General features: G+C 37.4%; 1 protein-coding gene across 1 annotated transcript in view; it reads left to right on the forward strand.

Annotated features, from left to right (window-relative positions):
- Positions 1-18071, forward strand: part of LOC111871720 (protein couch potato) — a 585761-nt gene that overhangs the window by 542635 nt on the left and 25055 nt on the right. The window lies entirely within an intron of this gene.

Raw genomic sequence — 18071 nt, forward strand, 5'->3', positions numbered from 1 at the left:
GGTTCTGGACTCAATGGTAGCAAGCATGACTCGAATTCCACCTTCTCTTAATTTCCTTTTGAATAAAATTTTGATTTGTTTTTGTCTTTCCCAAATATTTGAACTGTACCACATTTTCAAAACATCTGTTAGTTATCTTTATATCATTATTTTTCCCTGCATTTTGGTGACGAGACAACAACATATACTAACATAGTTTCCCTGTGTTTACTTCTAGACCAACCTCCTTACTAGCGTCAATTAAAATGTACGTATATGTTCTTCTGTATATTATCTACATTATCACCCAGTACATTCACATTCAAAGCAAAATACTACAAGAAATAAGCATTTAATTTTACTTATCAATTCAATAATATTACTTCTGTAGTCTCAGACCATATATTGATATGGCTTTGGGTGGTTCACCCTATTTTTTTCACTAAGATGCTGTTCCAGAGAATGAAGTACAATTTCCCCCATATTTTTGTTGTGTGCAAGTTTTAAGATATTGCCCCAAGATAATATGTATTCTGCAGTAACAAATTTATTTAACTTTCTTAGGAGGTAAAAACATAATATTAAAGGGGATTTTGCTTTAGTTCGAGGTTGAAGTTGGTACCACTGTAGAAGATGAGTATAAACTATATATAGATTCCCTTATTTGCGCTTTGTTATTTGTCGTCTTTTGTGTGATGGTAAAATGGTGGGGCTTTTGACAAAGCTTCCGTATTCACGGAAGTCACCTAGCAAGAGCAGTAATCTGTGATGCAATTTTTGTGGTTAAGGGATCTGGAAACTAAGAAAATAGACAAAAGAATTGAAATTCAGTGTAATTGTGGCTGTATTTTAAAAATGAGTGGAAAGATTCGAAGGAGAACAAATGAGTGTTGATGATGTGGCCATCTAGAGCAACATACAAGAAGGTTCCACAGCAATTCGACAGAATATCCGGGACAACCGAAGAATCAAAATTACGAAACTTACTGGGGAATGAACATCTATCACGGAAACGATCAATGCAATAATGTCTTCAGGGCCAACCGCAAGCATTTTAATCTGATGGCGCCAACGAACTTATGGAGAGTTGGGGGAAAACTTTCCTTCAATATTTTAATTATCTTCGTAAACAGAGCCTGGATTTTGAAACTTACTGACGTTATAAATCTTGAAATACCTCAACAAATATGTGTAGTGGGTTTAACCAAACTTCTAAAGTCTCGTGATCATCAAATTAGTTTTAAAACTTCAAACCAGTGAAGTGGTTAGAAGCACGAACTCAAAATTTCAGTCCCCAGAGGAATTCGTGGAATCTCATGGCAGTGAAACCCCCGCCCCCCTACTCGGAGTATGCTAAATGATAACAGTACGACTGTATTAGACGAAACAGAATAACAAATATTATAATTTTGTTCCATAGTGTGAACAAAATACCCGCAAGCGAGAGTCTGTCCCATAACGGTAGCTGCAAATGTATTGAAACGTAGGCCGTTCACATGAACTTGCAAAATACCAAAACTAAAACATGCTGGCAGGCATCAATATATGCAATATATGAATGAATGAAACCTTTCTCCGAAATTAATAATTTTGGGTGCTGGTGGACCTCTTCATAACCACAGCTCCGAGAACCTTAAATCTGCTCTCCATTATGGGGACATTCTGGACACTTCGCACAAATAGTGTATCGCAAAACACAGTTACTTCCCAATATTTTGATCAGTATAGAAACGATGTATATCCGATGGTTTCATCGACTTAAACTTATGCTTGTGAGATTTCTCGGGATTGAATTATAATTGGGGCACTATGGTACAAGCCGGAAGGTCGCGGGATCGATTCCCGACGAGGTCATTGGACTTTTTAAATTGATCTAATCCTTCCAAGCGCACTATAGCCCTGTGGTCGACTCAGCCTCTAACAGAAGTGAGTACCAGGAATCTTCCTGGGGGTAAAGTGTGGCCGGCGAATAAGGCTGAAACCTCACCGCCATCTGTGAGCCGATTGTCTACAAAATGTGGGAGCCTCGACGTCTCACAACCCGATGTGCCTCCACGGCCTGTTACACAGAAAGCTTTACGTTTGCTTTGTACTGAAATTTATTGGAGAATTGTGACTGAATGAAGCAAAGCATTGCGAATTATTTCCTTATTTCCAAAAAAACTGTGACGTTTCTAGGAAACGCGTACAAGTAGTGTCCCCATAAAGCTGCACATATGATCCACTTTTGATTGGGTAGCGCAAGTTCAGGTGACACATACATTTTCATTTGTTGTGTTAGCTTTGCGGTGGTGGAACACGAAAACGATTTTTATGGCATTTTTTCAATGCATTTACAGCATACATATTGAATTAGCAACACAATTTGGACTGAAAGGAGGAACAGGGACAAGAAATATTCTTCGCAGCGCTTGTCCATCGGGCCTCGTGTGGCGCTTTATTAAGTGATGAACCTTGCACCGAGAGAGCAAAGTAAATAAATTAAAACGGTTCCTGTCACGGTGCCGTCTATATCAGGTTAGTTGATTCGAATGTGCTGAGTCAGTAGGGCATAAAATATTAAACATATCCCCATGTTCGTGAGGAGCACGCTAATGCACATCGTACTTTCGCAGTGTCCCAGGTTTAGACGGGGCACGCGGTAGCGTAGTTGGTTTAGGCACTACGCTACAAGCTGGAAGGTCGGGGGTTCGATTCTTGAAGAGGGCACTGAATTTTTCAATTGACCTAATTCTTCCAGCCGCACTGTGGCCCTGGGGTCGACCCAACCTCTAACAGAAAGAGTACCAGGAATCTTCCTGGGGGTAAAGGGCTGCAGGCGTGTGAGACTGACAACCTCACTGGCATCTGTGAGCAGGCTGTCTAGAAAATGTGGGAGCTTCGACGTCTCACAATCCTGTCGCATCTACGACCTGTTACAGGGAAAGCTTTACCTTTATCTTTAGAAGTTTGGACTACATGCAGCTCACAGCAGTGCTCTTGCATAAATTGCATCACAAAGGGGAACGGATAATTCTGCAATCATAATTTTTCATGAAATGGATACATAATTTTATTGGAATATTCTTATTTCATTCTCAGAAAGAACTTTGTTAGTTAATTTGTTACCGCATTTCCAACTTACCCTGACATATCTGCTGGATACAGCACTCTTACCCCCGGCGTCTGACAGGCCCGTTGTAAGCTACAACGCTGAAGGATCAGTGTGCCGTGAAGTTCTCCACTGCAAGTCGCGGTCTCTAGTTCCAACCTCTGGCAGGGAGGTAATTAATTTGATCCAGAATAGACTTAAAAATACCAATAGTGTCATTTCCAATGTAATTATTAAGGAATCTGTGAGACAGTCTCGCCCACTAACTCATACACAGTATCAGAGGGCTTTCCCCTGTTTAAAACTACACAGTGACGTCCGCAGTTTGACAGGTTTGTCTTATTTATTCATAAATTCCCGTTTCCCCTAACGTACATTGGATGCCCACGCCTAGTCTGTATTCATTTTGCATTTAACATACTATCACGTGTATGGGTTGACTGTAGACGACTTTTAGGATTGGATTTATTTACCACTTACTGGTCGTAACTACAAATAACTATAACACTATTTCCACACTATATAAAATCATGTCAAGTATTTTCCAGCTCACACGTTTTTCACTAGTAGTCGCCTGGTAACAGCTTTAACGATGGCTAGTTCTCTGCTTCCGGGCTTAAGTTCTCTCTGAAAGGTGGCTCCTTTCCAACTGATATATACTTCATAGTTTTGTTACGACCGACGCTCAGTCGGACAGTCTGTCTTGGTGTCAAGCAGCAATAAGAGAATACAGGAACAATGGAATGGACCTTTTCTATTAGGTCCGTGCCAAGATTTTATAAGCAGGGCCAGTTGGCTGTCAGTTGGTGAGTGAGTGAGTGAGTTAGAGAACTGCTAGGCTCAGTTGTTGTGAGCTGTTGCTGTGAGAAGTTGGTAGCTCAGGCTGGGGACAGTTCGGGAACCCAGAGGAAGGGGAACGTCCTCCGTTGGAAGCAGCTATCAAACAACGGTATTGATGACGTAATTGTGGACACTAGTGTGTGTATAGCAGTGAAATATAAAGTGTAGTTACGCACTGTATCAAAGAGTCCAATAAATTCGGTCATCAATCCAAAATCCGTCTATAGTCACTTTATCACGTGCAGCATCAAATGTCGTATCTCAGCGTTTAGTGCAGATTTCTTTTTGAGCGATTCGCAAAAATACCGCTGAGATATGCCGTTACAGTCATTCTTATGGAATCTGGGGAATAAAACGCAGAAAGTTGATTTGTAAGCATGAAAATTCAATTCTCTTTTAGACGCTATCTATCGTCTTATTTCCATTTGAAGCTATGTTCTATAGACTGCATTCTATCTGCCCTATCGTCAGACACCAGACACAATACAAGATGGAATTATATAAGTCACGCACAACATAAATCATCTTAGGGAGTTAAAACAACAACTTTAAAAAGCAGCATACTTGATATTACGGTCGACCAGCGCATATCTCATATGACATATTCGCAGTAACTTTTGAAATTGTATTTCGGCAATATGTAAGAGAAACTGTTAACGTGTGCAGGCTGTTGTCCTGCCGACTTCGCCACAAGCCCGAACGCAGGACAGTGCGAGTTGACGCGAGTAGCATGTTCCCTCCTGCCGGACCGGCCTGACGATTTACAGCAGACTCACATAATCTCCCTGTAGAGGTAAAGGTAAAGCTGTCCCTATGCGTAACTAATTAAGCACTGCGCCATGAAAGCGTATGGGGGAGTGGATGTATAGATCCACATCTTAACCTCGGCACTAGCTGGAGGTGAGTGGTCAGCTTCACGCCACAACCGCTTTACTCCTGAGAAAAGAGCACCCGGTACCCATTGGGTAGGAGATTGGGTGGATCCCAGAGCCGGTCTGAACATTGAGAAGAGAAAGTTCTTGACACTACCGGGACTCGAATTCAAGCCCGTAGCCTGTCGCTACCAACTACGCTATCCCGGCTCCTCACACAACCTCCTTATATTTTCCGAAAACAAATTCTTTGTTCCTGCAAAATGTCTTAGCCATGATTACTTTTTTCAAATAGCCAGCCTCAAAAACTTTAAAATCTATAGAACGATGTTCAAATTTAGACGTATGATAAAGCCGTTAGAATATGAATATTCACTAAGAAGAGCTGCTGCAAGTATCTAGAAATACGCAAGGGGCATTTTCGGCCAAGGCAGTAGGGAGTCAAATATATTTTCTGCCACCTTCTGCTCCTGTTCGTGGTAACGTATCTATTGACAGAATAAGAAACACTGATATTTTATATATGATTTCATTTTTGAACGATTTAAAATTAACCAGATAATCCAGATATTGAGGGTAAAAATGGTTAGGTAAAGCTATCCCTGTAACAGGCCGTGGATGCCCATAGGTTTGTGAGACGTCGAGGCTTCCACATTTTCTAGACAACCAGCTCACAGATGGCGGTGACGTCGGCCTTACGCGGCGGCCGGCCTTTACCCCCAAGAAGAATCCTGGTGCTCATTTCTGTGAAAGGCTGAGTCGTCCCCAGGGCCATAGTGCGGCTGGAAGGATTAGTTCAAATGAAAAGGCCGGTGACCTCATCGAGACTCCAATCCACGACCTTCCGGCTCGTAGCATAGTGCCTCAAACAACTACGCTACCGCGTAATGTTTGACTAGTTGAACTAGCGGTGGCATCTCACAGAGGGGTCTGCTTATTGGAGGTAGTTATTGCTGAATTGTTATTGATTTTATGTGGCTGTGAAACATGGAGGTATATTCGTATACTCTGGACGAAGGACATACCTCGAATGCATTTGAAAGATTTCAAGCAAAACTTCTTGACCTCAGAGAAGAATTTAGTGAGGAATGAAAAAGAACAGAATATAAGGAAATTTGTGAATTTCTTTTCCTTTCTATTGTGTGATTTGGGTATACATACATCGGGATTCTTGCAGAGAAACTATTGAAAATCATGACTTTAGAAGATCAAGAAACTGACTGCAAGATAACAGATATTAATATTAGAGTAAATTTTACCGACCACACAACATACCTTTACTACTATCATACTACATGTTTCGACCTCAAGAGGTCATCCTCAGTTGTACGAACACAGCTGTATAATTACACGCAATCACATTCGTCTTCTCACTTATTCGATCCTGTATCTTATTCAGGCCCACGCTCAATAATATATCAAGCTCCTCTCACAAAACACAAGTTAAAATATTATTCTAAATGTCAAAAGTTAAAATTTTAAAATTTAAAATTAAAAATTTGTGAATCGAATTTCAGTTCAGATCACTAGTTATGCTTTCACTTTCACTTGTTATTCAGTCACAATTAAAGTTATAACAGATATTAGATACATAATATGGCATTTAGACCCATTGCTAGGAAACGACCTCGAAATAAGCAGATATACAACAGCCGTTGCTAGGCAGTGACTGATTAGCGATCACGTGGGCATCCAAACATACGCAAACGCAGTAGAGAATCGGTGATTTCTTCGCGGTCAGTGCCGAAATGGTGTAAGCAGGACAATTGGAACAAGAGTTAGTTGTGTGACATTCGCAAGGCGGTAAAACCGTGAGCACGGAAATAGAGAACACTGTTGGGATCCATCATCAGGCAACCACTTGTGAACACACGGCAAACTGACAACATCTATTACGTGCTGTAGTGAACTGTAGAATGTGTGAATTATCTGTAGCGCTATAGTTACTTGTAGTTAATTGTATGCAAGTGTTCTATAAATCCAATTATCAATCCAAATCCCGCTATAACCCTGTGGCTTTAATTTTTAGCTTCACTTTCTTTTGAGTGGTTTTTCTTCTTGCACTCATCACTTTCTTCACTACAAATGAAACATGAGAGCAATACATTTTTTAAATTGTAATTTCCTAATGTATTTTGCATTATGAGTATTTCCATTCTGATCCTAAACGCCTGAAATATGACACGTAATTGCCTACACCGCTCATTAGCAAATTTTCGAATGGCTGTGAAAAACAAAATCTTCTTTACCTTCAAGAACTTGTATGGTTAACTGTTCACTTTGATCATTGGCCTTAACTTTCGGCATTATGTGAAGTGTGGCTTGCCTTTATGAGCGGTCTGTTTCACGCCCTATATAAACATAGTTTATTTTACTTTCCAAGTAAGTAAAAGTGTATAATTCTTAACTAATTGTACACAAGACAGCAAATTGACTAAAAGATTGTAGTATCTGATTGTCAATAATGGAGATTAAAAAAAGTAAAAACATGCAGAAGTTGTAAAAATAAAATACTTTAGACTTATACTTTTGTCTGAGAGGTTTTTGAGTGTCATCACTAACTCCACCACTTCAGTGTGTGGGTCAGTATATTTATTTTCTGCAAGTGTGTTTCGAAAAAAAAAGGAACATGTGTATTATCTTTCCCTTGTCAGATGTAATTCACTCCTTCATCACAGGTTTAGATTATATTCTACTTTGGCATAATGAATTTTATAAAATTCATACTGGGATGGATATTCTTGACCAGTAAAAGCAACCACATTTTTTGGATGGTACAATTATTATGATTACAATATCAATAATAAATTATCATAACTACTATTGTCATTATCCTGTCTCTCAATGTATTCTTGCTTGAAAGAATATTTCAGCCAAAACTGCATAATTCATTGAAATAAGTATTTGCTACAAAATGGGGAGCTTCATACTTTGTCAAGGTATGGTACTGTATGTGGTATGCCATTGGTGTACTGTGGACAGATATTAATTTCCTTGCAGAAAGTTTATATTTTAAAACTCTTATGATTTGCTATGAAATGTGTGCTGTAAAATCAGTATGTTTTAAATGAGAAGTTATATGTATCTCCTATTTTAATAAAATGTATATTTAAAATGTAATCTACAGAATACTATGGTACCTAATATGGGATGTCATTACTGTAAACAGAAGTCTGTTACACTTTTACAGAACACAGTACTATTTTCAATTAAGAAGTGCATTCTATTAACATTCTTAATCATTTTATCTGTATAATTAACATACACACATGTAATTTTCTGTAACTCAGTATTCCCATCTTCTTCATCAGAATTTTTTTTTTGGTGGGGGGGGTGAAACTGAGTCCATTTGGTTTTTTGGCCACTAATTGGCCTATTATAGCAGCCCTGGATGATAGATGATGATGAGTGTGGAACTGTATGTCAAATGACAACTGGAGAGGAAAATCGCAGTAATCGGTGAAAACCTGTTCCAGTGCCACTTTGTCCACCACAGATCCCACATGACCTGTGCTGGGCTTGAACCCTGGCCACTGTGGTGGAAAGCCAGCGACTAACTGCCTGAGCTATGTCATGGTCTTATGAAAGCTTACACCATCAGCAATCAACAACAGAGTGCAGAATTCAGCTGATTACTCACTACGACAGTTCAATGTCTGTTCACCCAGTCATGTGCCTTGCTGTTTATTGTGTCACGATGTCACATTCTGTTTCCTGTCTCAAAAGTATTCCACATCAGGAGTGTATTCCATTTATGGCACCATTCATCTGTTCTCTCAAATATCAAGACAATGTTATTGAGGATGATGATTGGGTTGGAGATGTAGCACAAATGGGGAGATAAGATATACATATAAAGTAAGTAAAGGAGCCAGGATAGCGTAGTTGGTGTAGTGACTAGCTACGGGCTGGACAACCAAGGTCTTGGAGTTTGAGTCCCAGTAGGGTCAAAATTTTCTCTTCTCCACGTCATCCAGACAGGGCTCTGCGGCCCACCCGACCTCCTATCCAATGGGTACCAGGGGCTCTTTCCTTGGGGGCAAAGCGGCAGGGGGATGAAACTGACCGCTCCCCTCCAACTAGTGCTGAGGTGAAGAAAATTTGTACCTACACATCCACTCCCCCATTTATCTTCTTGATGTAGTGCTTAATTAGATAATCACAGGGACAACTTTACCTTTTTTCTATAAAGAAAGTAAATAAGTAGCAAAGTAAGGGAAGTAAGAAAAAATTAATTCTGCACCAATTGTTAGCAGATGGAGTTCTCAAAGATGCAGTGTTGGCATCTGTTTCTAATAGATGAAATACGAACCTGCAGCCATACAGTTTATATCATCGTTTTGTGACTAGAATTCGGCCATTCTGTGAGTCACAGGGGCTTACATGATTTCAGAATTTATTCTTGAATATTTTGTGGCCTGATTCTATTATGAATTTCAGTGTTTTAATTTAGGGTTTAAAAGCACACTGAAGTTCCAGTGTCTTCTATTCCTTGATGTAAATGCCAGAAATAATTATGTGATCAGTGATTAAACAGTGCACACAAAACTTTCTCTGTCTCAGCGTAAATTTTGTTAACCTGTTACAACTTTTATGGTAGAAACTTTCTTTACAAACTTCCCACTTATAGGTCATGTAAAATAGCCCAAACTATATCAACAGTCACTTCAAACAAATACTCGTATGTTTGTTTTGTTAAACAGTATAATCAAGAATATCCTTCACCTTCAGCCTGTTTGTTTCAGAAGATGGCAAAAGGCATCATGCCACTATACAAGGTGTTGAATACAGGCAACCTGTAATGAAAATCTCGCTGTTCTCATGTTTATTATAATGTCATGTGTACCAGCTTACTAGAAACAGTTTTCTTCTTCTAGTTTGGTAAAACCACAAATATTTAGTAGTTTAGGATGGTTGCACACAATTTCACACATAACCAGAAAAGATTTTATATCAAAGGTGATGTTTCATCTCCATTTCCAAGTAGACATATATGGAAAAGTTAAAAAGGAAATGTGTTAAATCAAAAATTAATTTATGTTACACAACAGTAATCAGCATAATAGAACAATTTAATTTATGTGTTATTGTCATCATACAAGGTAAGTGAACAATATTCTGCCTGTTACCTTTACTAGCCATATTGCTGACCTTGACAGTGAGGTTATTTAAAACATAGAGACAGTGAGGATTTCATCTTACTGGCGGCCAAATTATCGACCTCAGTTTAACTTTTTCTTTTGCCTGAGTTTTTGTCTATTTTGAGAGAAGTGATATGTTTATTATTACTTCATAAGAGTTAAATTCTTGCCACATACCACATAAGGCTATTTTTGAAGCTCCATCTATATGACTTTCATGGATCTGAGAAATTATGAATTCTTCTCCAGTGACAGACCAATATGTGGACAAATCAGTGTCCATAAATCCAGTACTAATGCATTTATTTATGTTGTGAGATGTATATAGTTGCCACATTTTTGTTTAATTTGATATTAACAGGCTTCAGTTTAACCGTTATTTTTACAGTTATGAGGTAGTCTGTTAAACCTGAAACCTTTTTCTTTTATTGCTAGTGGGGTGGAACTAATTCCCTTGTACTGCAGCCACTTCTGGCCTATTGTACAAGCCCCAGATGATAGGTCAGGGTGATTGTGGAGCAATCTGTGGAACGAAGATTGGCAGGGGAAACTGGAGTACTTGGAGAACACCTGCGCCACTTTGTCCACCACAAATCCCACTTGACTAGACCCGGGATCAAACTCGGGCCGCCATGGTGGGAAGCCAGCGACTAACCACTTGTGCTATGGCGCGACCAGCCTGAATGCTAAATATATCTTGTTCCATTTTAATCATGACAATATGAAAGATCTACGAAATATTTAGTTGATTTTTACGCCTGTAAAACTACACCACCCAAAGAAGTTGGCTTGGCGTTGGAATAAGCACTTCCCCCATTTTGGAATTTTGATCCTCAAGCCTAAATATGAACGCTTTGACAGATATCTTCCGCCACTCTTAACTTGTAATGTTACTACAGGTATTGAAAATATTTTTATTTCCATATGACACCAACATGATGAAGTGACAGGATGTTGGAGAAAACTGCATTATGAGGAGCTTCATAACTTGTAATCTTCTCCAAGTATAATTAGAATGATTAAGTCAAGGGGGTTGAGGTGGGCAGGGCATGTAACACAAATGGGGGAGACGAGGAATGTATATAGGATATTGGTGGGAAAGTCAGAGGGAAAGAGCCCACTGGGAAGGCCAAGGCATAGGAGGGTGGACAATATTAAAATGGATCTGAGAGAGATAAGATGTGATGGTATGGATTGGATAGATCTAGCTCAGGATAGGGACCAGTGGAGGGCTCTTGTGAACATGGTAATGAACCTTTGGGTTCCATAAAATGCTGGGAAATTCTTGAGTAGCTGAAGAATTGGCGGCTTCTCAAGAAGGGCTCAGCTCCACGAGTAAGTAAGTAAGTAATAACACCAACGTTTTTTTTTTTTTTTTTTTCAAAGTTGGAGTGTGCTACAGTAGCTAAAGGAATTAGAAACATTGTTCAACTTAGTGTCAGGATATGGCTTTCATAATTTATGCATGTGTTCAATGAATATATATAATTTGGCTAGGTACGTGAGCAATTTAAAAGTGTCTTAAATTTACAAATAATTTTATATTGATATAAACATCTCCAATGTAAATACAAAATTCAGTATCAACTGACATCTCTTAAATTACTGTATTAATAGACGCTGAGTCCATCACACACAAAAGAAAACATATGGAAATAACAGTAACTGAATCAATTGAAAATAATATTATGAAGGGTGTACTAAAGCCTGGCCTTTTATCTTCAACAGGATAAAGCACATAATTTATCTTCTAACCACGAAAATTGGGTTAGAAGATTTCCTACTAGAAGTTGGTTAGAAGTTGCAATTTCAAAGAACAAACATTCGGACCTTGCCATATTCATCCATGACATGGGCCAAGTGCCATTTCAGTAGCCTGATTTAGATGAATGTTAAAAGTGTATAAATATCTGCAGATTTCTGAATAGCATTGATTATCTGAATCAATTTTGATGTATTAGCTGTTTTATAATTACCAGCAATTTTCAAATTTGACCAAACATTGAATTTTCTGGCTTTTCTAATAGTAACATGAAACATATCTGATTTGCACTGCGAAACTGGTTGCACTTTCCAAGCTTGATTTGCCTTATTATTATTATTATTATTATTATTTTCTTTCATTGCCTCAAATTAATAATGCCTTCTGCTGTAAGCACCAACAATTAAACTCACTCATGTCCCCACATTTATGTTCCCTCATGCCATTAGTTATAGCATCAACTCAAATGCATAGATGAGGCAATCCATTTTATGGCTTCTGCTTCATTTTATGATGCTGTAAGTATCTCAGAGTACATCGTGTTAATGGTGTGATAATTGATGAATAAGAAATTGGAAAATATTTAAATGAAGTGGTCCTATCCTACTTGACGTACTATCCCAGTATTTGCCTGTAGGTACTAAGGAAAGCCATGGAAAACGTTAGTCAGGATGACCAATGTCCAAAATATTATCAGTCTGCTCTGTGAGCATGCATTTTAAATGGAGGTATCTAGTGTGTATTCAGTGATATTCCTGCCTCTAAAGGGGGTGTATTACGCTTATTAATATAATGAATATGCCAAAGATTGCTTCAGGATTTGTGAAAGCACAGGAAATGTGCATTTGCAGTTTAGCGCCATGTCAACAGAGTACAGATCTACATTTCAACTTATAAATGTTAAAATATTCGAGTGTTATGTACATTTGAAAATCATTTAAGAAGTTTATGATTTCAGGCTTTCATGTGTTTTAATGCTGATGTGGATGCAGTTTTTTGATGAAGGAATTGTGTGGATGTGGAGCTTTGTTGCCAGGAAAATTGAAGACACAAAAAGAAAGGATCTCTCTGAACCAAGCAGTTTTGTGTACTGGTAATGGTCTAGACTCTTGTTGAGAAGGTGCTTGACTTTAATCTCACCTGGAAGACCGGCTACCCTGACTGAGGTCTCTTTTTGGTTTTCCTGTCCCTCCAGGCAAATGCCAAATTAATGCTGTTAGTAGATCAAATCACTTTCTTTCAAATTCTTTGCAGTTTTATTCAGCAAACTGACCATTTGACACTACATAGTCTTAGATGCTGATGGTATCAAACACACAAAAGAAAATGGATGCCCGAATCAATGGCAAAACAGCTGTCATCTACATAGTGACTTCATTACAAAACAGGATCTGCATTAGCATCTCCTGTATCATGCACTAAAAGTATATTGCAAATGCCAGAAGTGGTGAATATTACCATGCTCCCTCAGTATAATGAAGTGTCAAGAACTGGCATGTACTATGCATCAAATCTTTGATACTCTTGGCGAAATTTAACACTTTTCGTGAATAAAGGAAGATGATACAGTCGCAACAAAACTTCTCTTTCTATTTTAGAAATTCACTGTCCAGGCGAACAACCACGTTTTGACGGGAAACACATTCCCACAAGTGTGTTTTGTAAGTACACATACTCCTACTGCTTGTCCTACGTAATGGTCGTATTGAAGCAGGAGCACCCAGCACTGGCTGGTAACCATTCGTTTGGCCTGATCATTGGATGAATGGCACACCACACACAAACTGGATGCATTTAGACATAGGGCAAGCCTGCCTGGTTTTGTTATGTACCCTGTTTCATGGTACCACACTTTAAATTCAGTAGAATGGAGACATCTATGGAAAAATGTTAAAAGTAGCTGTGGGGCACATATCCAGTTTCCTTGTGAATTTAGAGTGTCAAACTGTGAAACAATGTATGTCACAAAACAGGGTAGGTTTACCCTACACAGTGTATTTTGTAGTAAATTTGCAGCACGCGAAAGAAAAAAAAAACAAAGCAGCGATTCTACAAAGTGTAAAAACCTCTGTGTCTTTTGCTTTTATATTAATTTGGTTAAATCTGTCCATCCTTGGGCTCCATACTGGCTTTCAAAATTAATTTTAATTTCACATAAAATCGATTCTTGACTTCCCATGTTGAATTTAGTTCTCTTGCTTGTCTTTTGGAATAAAATGCTGGAAATTATAAGAACTGTAGTGAACTTATTCCTGAGGCTTTTATTGAAATGAGCAGACATTAAAGAAATATATGTACACATTACAGCTAAAAGAGTGTTTACCTTGATAGTGGAAAGTGGGTAAAATCACTATCCAGTGACAAGAATTTCTGTGGAAAAAATTAAATTTTAGCAATAAATTCCACTTAATTAAGATGATAACATGCAAATAAAATTAATTTAGTATTCTTTAATCACAAAAGTGAAAGCTACTAACACTAAGCATGTATGAACATTATATCTACAGTGTATCTACAGTGTATCTACAGTGCTTGCATTGCAGTTTATGTTAAGTTTTCGCTCTTTGTGTCACAAAAATTATGATACATTACATGTGTATTTTCCATTTTAGAGAATTAAATTATGAATCATTCTAATGTTCATTGTCATACAAATTATAGTACACAGTTTCACATTAAAACTTCATATACAATTCAATTTTGGAATTAATTAATTGTAAACTGAGACAAGTATGGACACTATTTAGCTAAAATATTGATAATAAAGTAAATGCCACATATGAACTCATGCATCTTGTGGAAATGTTAGATTGAAGTATTAAATGTTCAGTGTTTGTAGGTTAAAGCGGAGAAAGATCCACTGTATCTTGCACCACTACCTCTGTAACATGTGTCTGTGTGTGTGCGTGTGTGTCATCACATGAGTATTAAACTAGAGGCACTAGCGCACAGGACTGCACTTCTGTTGTTCGTATCTTCCTTGTGATCCTGTTCTAGTGACCTTTGTGATACTTATATTAAGAAGAAGCGACAGAAATTTAAAATATGTAATTCAGAAAGAAACATGGTCATTAGGCATTACAAACATGTGTGTTGGTTCTATGTTATGAAACAATATATACACAAATTGAAGTATTTTGTGAATTTTTAAAAAGAATTTCACTATCTCTGTCATATCCTTTATAATTTTAAAATTATTTTTATTTTAGCATAGATGGTTGAGACTATGCTACAAGCCAGAAGGTCGTGGGTTCGAGTCCCGATGAGTTGGATTTTTTAAGTTACCTTATCATTCCAGCCACGCTATGGCACTGGGGTCAACTCAGAATCTAACAGAAATTAATACCAGGAATCTTCCTGGGGGTAAAGAGTGGCCAACACGTAAGGCTGATAGCCTTACTGCCATCTGTGAGCCAATTATCTAGAGAAAATATGGGAGCCTTAACGTCTCACAACCATATGGGCCTTCGTGGTCTGTTACAGGGATAGCTTTACCTCTTTATATATGGTCAAAAGCAGAACTCTTAGAAACTGAGAATGAGTTCCATATTATCATTCTGTAAACAGACGTGCTCAGTATTATAGATGCATATGAAATTACATTAACTATAAATACATTTCAAAATTTCTAGTGATAGGTCTGCAAATTCATTACACAAATAGAATGTTTCTCCCAGTGAATGTACTGAGTTCAGCATTATAAATACTTATAATAGGATATTGCAATGAAATTCTTTTAAAATTCTGGAATAAAATATTTTACATTAATTTTACATTTAACCTGCTGTTGAAGAGCAATATTTGAGGGCTAGTTCTGCTTGTAGTTGCAACCTGTGGTTTAGTGAATACTTTTTTTTTTCAGATGAATTTCAATTGCCCTACAACTAAAAACAAAATCATGCAGATAGAACTTCCATGTGTATTAATTCCATAGTTCAGAATCTTCCCTATAAATTTCATATTGGCATGTTTAATGCATACAGCGACTACTACATAATGCCACAGTGATAAATGATAGAAAACTGGCAAAAGGCAATATACATTTGTAAAACTGTCGTGATAAATAAACAGTTTCATTTTGTCAATAGATATGCAATTTATTTTAAGAAGAATATAGGAAATGAGTGGGCGTTTTGTTAGCATAAATTGTAAATTGCCTGAGGGCCAAGGTGATGATGAATTGTGGATGGTTGTATTGATCAGGGGTTGTCATGGAATTGGTTATGTCTAGTGAGTTACATCATATCATTTCACATTGTCCTGGCCTGGCAGGACTTGGATTAGCCTTTGCTGAAACACTCTGCTCCAACATGTGACAGGTGACTGACATGTAAGTTAATTCAGTTGGTTTGAATTCCCTATATTCCCGCTTTTTTTTTAAAGATTCCAGCCAATCATTATAAATCCTAGCTGTATGCTGTTGTTATCTGTATATACGTGTATGTTATAAGGCAGATATTAAGCTAGAACCAGCAATAATGTGTACCAATATTCTAGTATAGAAGATTCGTGTATATGAAATTTCCAACTGCATTCCTTACAGTTTGGTAAGTTTACTAATGGTTTGCGTAAACCATGTTATTATCAATTTATGAAATACACAAAAAGTACATTTATGGGCTTAAAGTAAAGAGGATTTTATTGTGGTTTAATAAGGCTGAAAATCAGAGTTCCCTAATAACTCTATGTGAAAGGCTCCCATTTACAAATTTAAAAAAATCAAACAGTTCAGACACTGATACTAGGTTACAGACAGGTGGGACCTCCACATAGGGAGTTTTTTGTTCTTGCTTTGTAGAAAAATCTAAAAAAACTATTAAATGTAGTAGCTACAACATTTTGGAATAATATCTAATAGAAAATCCCTAAGCTTCTGTATTAGTATGAACTGAAAGGCAGAAGGTACCAGGAATGTCCACAAACAATATGGAACAATTTTAATCCTTGTAACTGTAACACTGATAGTAATTATTATTATTATCTCAACTGCTAAGAATATCACTACATTAAAAATGTTGGAAGACAAGTAAATTCATCTAGTATGTGAATTAATTTCAAATCAGTTTAATTCAATTCAGTTCTTGAACAAAAAATGCTGACACTAAGTTTATTAAATTTTGTATATAGTACAAGAGTACCATCCCCTCTATAATATCATGTGCCTTAAAAAGTACATGATAGTACGTTAAATTAGGGCAGAACCACTTCCTTTCACATATTTTTCAGTTCATTATTCACTGCTATCCAGTTATTAATGAAATGTTGTCAGAGTTAAATAAATAAAAATTATTTGTATTTGTTTAACTCTGACATTTTCTCCTCTTCTCTATGACACATAATTTCCCCCACCTTTAAACAAAAATTAAATAATTTCCCTTTGATAGTCCCTTTAAAATAAATTAAAAATTTCTTAGCTGTTATGTTCGTCTTCCAACCTGCTGTCCTCCAATTTTCCTTACTTGCATTTGTACTGTAAGGTATATAACGATAATATTCATCCTGTGTCTTACCCATTGTACCCCAAGAATACAAAATTTAAGGCTGGTACTGGTACAGCTAGTCAAGAAATTCTCCTCCTGTTATGGAGCCCAAGGGTTTCAGACAATAATTTTGAATGTACATTCTGAGAAAAATCTCAAGCCTTTGGGAGTTTTCTTTTAAATTTATAATTTCACATTAGTTTTGCTCCTTGCCTTCTTAAGTTCAGTATTAAATGATGTGAGTGGTCAGCTTGCAATTCCAGATGCTTTTCTTCGGCAGAAGAAACCCCCAATACCCATTGGATAGGAGCCTGGATGGTCCCAGAGCAAATCTGGATGCTGTAAAGGAGAAAAATCTCTTGCCATTGCCATGAATTGAACCCCAATTTCTTGCTATACCAACCTATCTTTCTCAGCATCCTGTTGATTTCAGTATACTGGAGTTAAAACAGACCACAGAGTATAATTATTTGTGTAGTTTTTGCTGCTAATGTTCTTAAGAATTTATTTGTTTTGGGAAAATCAAGTTACCTACAAAGAACATAAAGTAAGGTAACTGTCTTCTGGGATACAGTGTCACATCTCCCAGGAGACAGTTAATGCCATAGTCACTACCATGAGTACCTCAAATCTCACAACATAAAGCTAGTCCATGTTTTTAAGCACCATAATATTAAGATGTTTGAGAAATAGACTTATTGCTCCAAGCATTCTTAACCTTGAAATTTGGGGAGAGGTAGGTGATCAGCTTCATGCTCTGGCTTCTCTGGTACCCACTACCAACATGGACCCAGGAGCTAGTATGCATGTGGTGATTAAGTAAAAATTCACTGTCCCTGTCAGGAACTGACCCCTACAATTTTCAGAAGGGAAGGACATGAGTATATTCTTTAATGAATTATTAGA

Source organism: Cryptotermes secundus, unplaced genomic scaffold (assembly GCF_002891405.2).
Source record: "Cryptotermes secundus unplaced genomic scaffold, Csec_1.0 scaffold514, whole genome shotgun sequence".
NCBI lineage: Eukaryota > Metazoa > Arthropoda > Insecta > Blattodea > Kalotermitidae > Cryptotermes > Cryptotermes secundus.